Source organism: Suricata suricatta, chromosome 11, assembly GCF_006229205.1.
Source record: "Suricata suricatta isolate VVHF042 chromosome 11, meerkat_22Aug2017_6uvM2_HiC, whole genome shotgun sequence".
Lineage (NCBI taxonomy): Eukaryota > Metazoa > Chordata > Mammalia > Carnivora > Herpestidae > Suricata > Suricata suricatta.
The window spans coordinates 66,881,312-66,890,633 of record NC_043710.1 but is presented as its reverse complement, the minus strand read 5'-3'; the positions used below and the strand labels follow the sequence as shown (position 1 = coordinate 66,890,633).

The 9,322-nt window shown below is 42.9% G+C and overlaps 1 protein-coding gene across 1 annotated transcript in view; it reads right to left on the bottom strand.

The window, feature by feature from the left end:
• Nucleotides 1–280, bottom strand: part of PRSS23 (serine protease 23) — an 11,170-nt gene extending 10,890 nt beyond the window's left edge. Inside the window, exon 1 of the mRNA XM_029956730.1 lies at nucleotides 265–280. The gene's annotated coding sequence lies outside the window, so the exon portion shown is untranslated. The remainder of the gene's footprint in view (nucleotides 1–264) is intronic.
• Nucleotides 281–9,322: the final 9,042 nt, after the last annotated feature.

Below are 9,322 nucleotides of genomic sequence, written 5' to 3'. Positions count from 1 at the left end.
CCGAGCAGGTGAGCCCCGGCGGTGCGGCGGCTCTCGCGGGTCCCGGCCTCTCCGCGCCAGCCCGCGCCGGTCTCGCGGAGGGCCCGTCCGGCCCGGGAGCCCCACGCCTTCACCCTTCCGGCACCGCGCACCCCCGGGGCTCGGGCGCATCCTCCTGAGCGAGCCTCGGGCCTTCGCCGCCCGCACTCAGCTGCCTGTTCTGGAAGACCAGGTGCCCCCAAGGTGGCCCCCCAACACCCCCAGCACTGAGGACGCGGGCTGCACCTGGGAACGGGGAGGCCCTCGGCAAATAGAGGAGTTGCGAAAAATCTGTGCACTTGAGTTTTTAGGGGATGACCGAGTTCCTTCCCCTTCACGCCTGTTCTCAGGTGCCTCCGAGGAACGCAGAGCTGCGTCCCGGCAGCAGGACCGACAATGTTGGCATTCCTTATGGCACTCGGTGGGTGCGTGGAGCCCGGAGCACAGCAGGGCTTGGCAGCTTCTGAGTGGCGGGAGGGCTGGTGAGCCCACCGCCTCAGCTTTCTATAGGGGCACCAGCTGGTGGAGCCACCTCCTCGCCCAGCGGGCCGGCTTTCCTGAGTCACTGCTGGGAGCCCACGGGTTCCGGGTCTCCCCCAGCCAGGCAAGTGGCCGCTCCATTTAGGAGCCTGGGGCTGGAGCTTCTTCTTCTTTCCCAAGTACATCAGTATTTAATAGAGATGGCGATTTATTGAGTGCCTTCTATGAATCAGCTTTACAGATAAATCTGTTGCAGAGAAGCTGCGGATAACTGGTTTTACGGATAAGGAACTGAAGGTTGCAGAGTGTTAATGACCTGCCCCAGTGCAAGGAGGCCACATTTGTCCTGAATTTCAGGCCTCTGAGCTGTTCTTTCTCCTATCATCACAGTCCAAGCTCTCAGAAAGGGAGGGGCTAACATACCATTTCACACCAGGGTGTTAATGATACACCGAATGTATTTGTGTTTGCAATTTTAAATAGGAAAGCCCCAACAAGTCCTAGTGTTTTTTTCTCAGACGTGAGAGAAACTGATGTCCTCTGCTATTTTAAGGACAAAATGTTCTCCTATCCCCCGACTCTTGGCTTAGTTTCTTTTCTAATGTTACCTATATGAACATTAAAACGGATATCCTTTTATGTTACAGCTTATGAACAATTCTGTAATAAAGCCAAAACAAGTTTATAAGTTAAATATGAAATACCTTCCCAGACCAATAACATTAAGCTGGTAATGTTTACTCAACTATTACCAGCATCATGTGGTGCCGACAGCCCAGGTGTGGGTACATTGAGTTGTGTGTGGCTCTATCAGTTCTCATGGTCTGTCATGTGCCCGATATTGACACGATTTTCTGGCATCTTCCTCCTTTCCAGCTACCACGCCTTTGTTCACACCCTTTGTCATTGTAACATTTGGCTTTCACTTGACTCTAATACACCATTTAGAGGTTAACTTTGTGCTGTTCCTTTCTTATTAGCATAACGAATAAAGTTGTAACTCTTGACCCCAAGGCGTAGCACTCATAGACTTTGAAACTGTAAGACAGTTCTTGGTATTAGATCATTATTCCAATGACCCAGAACGTGTTTATATTCATTTTGTATGAAAACTATGGAAAATTCTCATTATGGATCTCCAAGGGTCTGTAGCTCCCAATCAGAGACAGTGCATTAAACGCCAAATACCTTCCTTAATAGAGGAGCTAGGGTTGGAATTGGAAGGGAGAGAAGAAAGGAGAGCCTTCTCAAGCGTGCTTGAGTTTCATTAGTTTTTCTCCAGTTCAACAAATGTTGATCAAGCACCTGTTACATGGGGAGCATAGTGGTAGGCACCAAATTAAAGAAAGAGCCACAGGAAGACAGAACAGCCACATAATGAAGAGCACACCAAAGGCATTCAACTGCAGGAGTACTGTTCTGGGCTCTGCCACTTCCTAACTGTGTAGCTTCTGGCTTACCCTTTCTGTGCCTCAGTTTCCTTCGCTGTAAAATGGAGACTACCTCACGGGGAAGTTTTAAGAATTGAGTGAATTACTACACATAAACTGCTTAGCACACTGCCTGACACATAGTAAGCCCTTAATAAATATTAGCCACTGTTACATCTGTTATGTGAAAAGGACATGCCTTAGCTCTGGTTTGCAATCGGCTCTTTTAACACAACCTCCACCCACACTGGTGTTTCCTTTGTCCTGGAAGTCATAACAATTACCTTGTAACCAATCTGGGGAGATACGATAGTAGAAAATAAGATAATTATTCTCACCATCCAGAGAGAGAAACTGAGGCACAAAAGGACCCAAGAGTACACCCCTTCCCTTGTCGCCACTGCCACAGCTAGTCTCAAGGCTAATGCTCCCTGCTCAAAGAAGCTCTGACTGCAGATGACCCACAGGACCTCAGGGCCTGCACAAGCACCACCCACTGTGCTGGTTCCTGGGGGTGCCAACAGTGAAAGGAGGGGATACTCTGTGCCTCTTAGGTTATCGTGGCAATCAGCATCAGCAACAGATCTGTAGAGTACTTTGGCTCCAAGACACATGTCCTCTGTAAATAGCAGATGTCCTCATACCCCACTCTCCAGCCCCTAAAACAAAAACAAAACCAGAAAAACCAAAGCCCTCACTTCATTTTAAGAATTCAGTTCAAATCCATGATTATCATTCTCAAGTACTTTTCATGTGCATAGCAACTCAAGTGTTACAAACACATTCAGGGCAAGGCCCCCACATTTCCTGATGCCCACTCTGTATAAGGTGACTGTGAAAGAGAGAGAGAACAGATTTCCCTCACCCCAAAGAAGGTATGCTATCGAAACAGACAAAAAATCAGATACAGGAGCAAGTGAGATATAGGCTGGATCAGGCTCCAGCTAGAGAACACGGAAGAGGGATTCATTAATTCCCACTCTGGCTTCCAAGAAGTGATAGAATTCGAGGTGGAGCTCAAAAACTGGAGATCTGATGAAGTCTTTCACAAACTTTGTCCCACTGAGTTCCTCCACTGTATAAGTGAGCAAATCAGTGGGTGAAGGAAGGTGGCAGAACTAGCACTGAAGTGTAATAATTATAGCTATTGCTTACTGAATGCACACTATCTCCCACATAGTGTGAAATACACTTTATTGCGTGTAATCTTCAACAAACAGAAAAATAGGTATGAGGATGGTCCCTATTTTGCAGATGAGTAGACTGAGGTAGAGTGATTGAGTAAGATACCCAGTGTTGTTATACTACTAAGTAACACAGCTATGACTTCTGCCCAGTGTGTCTCACTCTTTAGCCATCTTTTTCACTCATCATATATTTTTTTAAGTTTTAATTGTCATTTTTGCTGTTAAAAAAATCAGCCAAAGTCATGTCAATGTTTAGAGATAAACTTTAGGGTATTTAAAATAACATGTTTGGGGGGCACCTGGGTGGCCCAGTTAGTTGAGTGTCCAACATTGGCTCACGTCATGATCTCACTGTTTGTGAGTTAGAGCCCTACATTGGGCTTGCCACAGTTGGTGCAAAGCCCGCTTCAGATCTTTTGTTCCCCTCTCTCTCTCTCTGTCCCTCCTTTACGTGTGCTTTCTCTCTCTCAAAAATAAATAAAACACTAAAAATTTTAAAATAGTATGGTTGGAAAACTGAACCACATTTCTAATTGCCAGCATTATGTTTTGTTCTTGGTAGAATCATCTTTTTTGTTCCTTCTTTTTCATCCCAATTATAAACCCTGGCCATATTGACTTCTGTGGTAGCAGATTGATCTCAAGGAAAGTCAAGGACTTCCTCAAGAGAATCAAGAACCTTTGGAGCAGTCAATAAATTCTTTTCCCATTTCAAATTCAAGCATTACATTAGCTGCCAGTCACAGACACACTTTATCAGTAGAAGGAACGGAGGCTTCGCAATAGAGGGTGTTTGGTCTCCAGTGAACTGATGGAGTCTTTTTTCATTGTATTGTGTTGCTTCCTGAACCTGCCTTTTTCTCAAGCTTTACAGTAAGGAGATTGAGTCAGTTGCTGGTGTCACTCTAGCTCTAAACATCCTTTTGATTCTGTCTTCCTTTTGTTCCAGTTGTGAAATCGCTGAGTAATGTCCTGTTAAATGGCCTTAGAGCAGTAGACTAGAAGAAACGGGAGGATAATTGGAAACTTAGGGCAGCAGAGAGGTGAGAGACCCAAAGCCAACCCTAAGTCGAAACTGCTAAATGCAATTTCTAGTGCTAATTTTTCTTGCGTCTGAGATCCATATGCAGCTTCAAAAATTTAAGTCCTTTTGAAGGTTACCAATGAGGATTATTTCTAAGGAGATACATTTACATACTTAAAATCATTTCCACATGGTTTCTTTGGTGATAATGTGGATTTTTCAGCGGTGGATAATATAGATCTAGAAGTTTACTCAGCTAAGTAGGGTATGCAGCTCCATGTAGTTAGTGAAGAGAGTTGAAATGAGAAACAATACAGGAGATTTGGGAGGGGGCTTTCTAAACCTGTCTGTGTGACCTCGGGTAGATCCGTCTCTTACCAGCCTTATTTGTCATCTGTACAAAGAGAGCCTAGATGACCTATTCTTGCAGTCTTTGAATCTACAATACCACAATCCTTGCAGAAAGGTGATCCATGTATATCATTATCTGCGGGGCACCCCTACCTACCATGGGATCCCAGGATAGCAAGAATGTGGAACTCTGGAGTCAGGCTCTCTTGGATCCACTTTAGAATTCATTTAGTCTCTGGGTGGCCATGGGCAAGTATGTGACTTTCCGTGCCTCATTTTTCTCAGCTGTGCACTGGGGCTAATTTAGGGCTATTGTGAGGACTCACTTATCAGTACAAAGCACAGGGCTCAGCACAAAATAAATTCTAAATTGGACTTACCTAGTCCCAATATTATTATCATAATTACTGCTACTACTACTAACTAGTGTGAATGCTTGATAAATGTTTTAAAATTCATTGGATGAATGAAATAAATTGTAGTATCAGTGCAAAAACTTTAATCCAGACCTTCAAAGAAGAAATCTCAGGACTCCTGTTCAGTAGACTAGAAGAAACCACCCTCAAGCCTCCCCGTCAGAACTCTGGTCTATAGCAACAAAGAGTTTCTTAGAATTGAATTGGGGAAAGATTGTAGATTCAAATGGGAGCCAGGGTTTGTATTTGTCTGTCTCATCTTCCACCAATTATTTATTCCACAAACATCTATTGAACCACTGATATTGCCACGTCTGTAGATTTGTTGGTGTTTTTAAGGGCAAAACCAGATTTTTTTTCTTATGGTGGAGGATTTCAAATTTTACATAGTAAAAAAATAAAACCTACCACAAACCTAAAATTAACCATAGTTTTTTTTTTAAAAAAGCTAGCAAAAAGAACGACTAAAAAATCTTTACAGCATTTGATAAAACAAATGTATTTGTACTGCTTAAAACTTTTTTAAAAATCCTGTTTTTGTTAGGTGTAAATTACTCACTTTAAAGTGTTTAGAAATATAAGCACACTCTGAATATAAATATGTGAAGGTATAATACATAAAAGATTACTATATAAAGTAATCAAAGAGTTAAATTGCCACATCGTTGTACATGGTACCCTTAAAAAAGAAAAAAAAAAGGCTGCATAGCAAAGAACAGAGCAGCTTTACTCTAATCCTACTTTAAAGAATATAGTAATTTAAAATTATCAGGAAGAAAAACAGGCTTTGGCACCAGCAATTTCCTGTAAACTGTGGGCACTATTCTAAACTGAAAAATTAGAAACATTTTGAAATAACGATGTGTTTCTCATTTTCTCTGGTCAGATTCAAAAAGTCTCCAGAGGCCAGCAGTGATCTTCTCTGATGCACTCTAACTTGCACACTGGACCTCATGAACAAGAACAAAAAGGAAAATAAAGGGTTTTTTTCTTCCTTTAATTCAGGAGAAGCAGCAGAGCTGTTGGCCTTGAAAGAGACATAAATAGTCTTTTGTCATTCTCTTTATGTTCATTTTATAACATTTTCTCCCAAATCTCTATGATTTTAAAAGGCATTTTGGGGGGAATTCCTTTGTTTTTATGTTTCTGTTAATCCATAAATACTGGATTTTCCCTTTTCTCTCTTATAAGGAGCAAGCTTTTATGCAGTTAAATATGGGGTCTGGATTTTTTTTTTTTAAGAGAGAGAGCACACACATGCATGAGTGGGGGAGGGGCAGAGAGAAAGAGAGAGACAGAGAATCCTGAACAGGCTCCATGCTGTCAGCATGGAGCCCAACATGGGGCTCAATCCCACAACCTGGAGATCAGGACCGAGCCAAAATTAAGGGTCAGATGCTTAACCAACTGAGCCACCCTGGCGCTCTGGGGTCTGGATGTTAAAATTCAATGTCTTTCGAGAGTTTTTTCCTTTTTCCTCTGGCAAATTTTACTTGTCCTTCAAGCTCAAATATCAAGCCTTCTCTGAAGTCTTCTAACCCCTTTATTGTTGGATATGTAGATTCACCTTCTGTGCTTTCAGAGAATTGTATTGACATTAGGCCTAAAATTGTTAACTACAACTGACCTTTAAACAACACTGGTTTGAGCTGTATAGGTTCATTATGTGTAGATTTTTTTTCAGGAAATACAGTATAGTACTGTGATACAACACCCCATAACCCTGGCATTGTTAAGGGTCAATTATATATATTTACATGTTCAACTTCAAATGGTCCTGAGCTCCTTATCAGCAGACAGTCTGGCTTGTTTTTTTTTTTTCTTGTCTTTATGGTTTTCCTTTATAGTCTAGCAGAGAGCCTAGCTCAAAGTAAGCTCAGTTGACTTTTATTAATAAATGGCTGAATAAATTAATAAGTGAAATTCTAATTTGCTTAAAATATCAGGTCTGAAATCATTTGGCTTGCCAATCACTAGGAGTAGGACTTCTTGTGTATAAAATTTTGTCATGGGGGCTCCACTGTTTTCCAGGATATAAATCCAAATTTCTGTTTGATGCCCTTCCACCATTTTTACCTTACAGGGCATGTCAAGGTAACAAGTTCAATTTTTACTTGGCCTGCTTGTTACATTTCACAATCCATGCTATGGCTACATGATGGTGTTGTAGGTGTCATTGGTTCATGACTTGTAACTTTCCCACTGACTTTCTGCAGAACCCTTTAGAATATGCTTTGAATTCTGGGTGTGAGCATTCTGATTTGGTCTTCTAGGGTATAGGACAACATGTGTTTCCCAAACTCTATGTGCTCTCTCGCTTCTGGAAGATGTTAAAGTAGATTGTCCATGGAGGGAAAAAAAGATAATCAAATACATGTCTTGGTCTTTCAAATGGTCTGAGAAGTCCTGAGTAGAGAAACCTGGGTAAGTTCCTTTATATCAAAGTTATCCAGTCTTGTTTGACTATGGACTCTTTTCCTCAATATGGTAGAACATTCGTTGAACAGTACTATTCTATAGGATGCAGTTTGAGAAGAACTATCCACAAGCTTGCTCCACTTCTGGTACTGAACCCAAAATACGGTTTGTGCTTTTTTGCATCAATGCTTTTGTTTGCATTTGAAACTCTTTTCTTTATATCCTCCTGTCTCAGTTCTACTCATGTATTAAAAGCCTAACACAGTATCTCCTCCTCTCCAACGTGTTTTGGTTGGCCTTTGATTTTCCGTGACACTTTGTACAACTTTCTTAGGGCTCTTTTAATTTTATTTCTTGTATTATCAGTTTACCTTTTCTCTCCCCAACCACTGACTAGTTTGGGTTTGAATCTCTGGTCTGCACTTCTGCTGGATGTCTTAGAGTCTTGACAAGAACCCTTAATTGCTTCATATAAAGAGACTTAATGAAGTAGTTACTTGCAGAGGTGAGAAAAGGGAGTGAGGGAAAAAACAAGGACAGAGGGCACCCAAGGTCTAGCAACATGGAGAAGCCATCCCTGCTATTCAGGTGGGAGGTGGAAGGGAGGAAAGGCTGGAGCAGAGACCCAAAAGGTGAGCACCTTGGAGGGGCCTCTTGCCCGAGCTGCCTGGTCTACAGAGGTGGCAGCCACTGCAAGGAATCTGGCACAGGGGAAGGATGGAGTGGGAAAGAAATACCCTCACCTCTTCTCTTCCTGGTCTGTGACCTCTGGAGCCTGCCAAAGTGGGGGGGGGGGGTGCAGAGAATAGCCAGCACACTGGGAAAGACTCTGTTTTTTCATTTGCAAAATAGGGCAGTGACAATCCTTTCCTCACAGGATTATCATAAGGATGAAATTGGGAAATGCATCAAAATAGTATGGTGCCTGATTTTCTAGTTAGATTAGCTACTTACTATTATTATTTACTCAAAAAACTCTATGGGCAGTATAAAAGCTAATTGAAGGAGATATCATGTGTCAGTTTATTTGTAGCCTTTACACATTTAGCACAAAACCCCACTTATTGTAGCAAAGCCCCTAATGGATGTATTTACAGGGGTTGGGGAGCCCTTTTGCACGGAGATAAAAGGGAAGCTAGTTTGTCTGGTTTCTGACTGACACCTTCAACCAATCTTATCTTGAAAACAGACCAAAAAAAGCTAAATTTGAGACTTATATTTAGTTTTCAGCAGATTGTTTGTCACTCCTCAGACACAGTCTTTGCCTCTGGTTTTCCTGCCCCTCAGGGGGAAGGGGGTTACTGAAAACAAGCCAGCCCATCGAGACCAGCTCACTATCACCAGGCCTGCGAATGAGCGATTTCCCATGTCTTGAAAGCAGTCAGGATGGCCAGCCGGAGGGCAAAGCAGGAGGGTTTGTGTCTATCCAGCAAGTTGCTTCCTGTTTTCAGATCACTAACCTGTTTTATTTCAAACCTCAGGTCACCTGGCTCCCCCTGCCCTTGGTATACAGTTTAGGGAAACAGCAAGATTAATCACCACTGTTCTTTTCACCTCAAAGCCTGCAGAATGCCACTTGGAGGGCTAGCTTGCTGCCTGAACCAAGGAGGCTGATTCCAGGGAAAGCCCTTCCATAGGAGCCCTGGGGTGGGGGTGGGGGGTGAAGGCTTACCCACCTGAAGGCAAGTAGATGTCAGAGCTGGTGGCCACACAGGTGCCCTCAGCTACAGCTTGTATTCTTGGAGGAAGGGCATGTTCAGAGAGTGACAGGCTCCGGAGAGACTGTGAAGGTCACGCTGGGAGGAGGTTCCTGTACTGACACCAGCAGCTGCAGGTAGGGACTCCCTTCAAAGGGGAGTGACTTCTTATCCGGGTTTCTGGCAGACTAAAATGAGTGAGAAGAACACTTAGCTCCTAGATCCTGTGGCATATGTAAGGATTTCACGTTATCGTCCCTGTCCCTGAAAAATCAAGACATGAGCCAATTTTATTAATAAG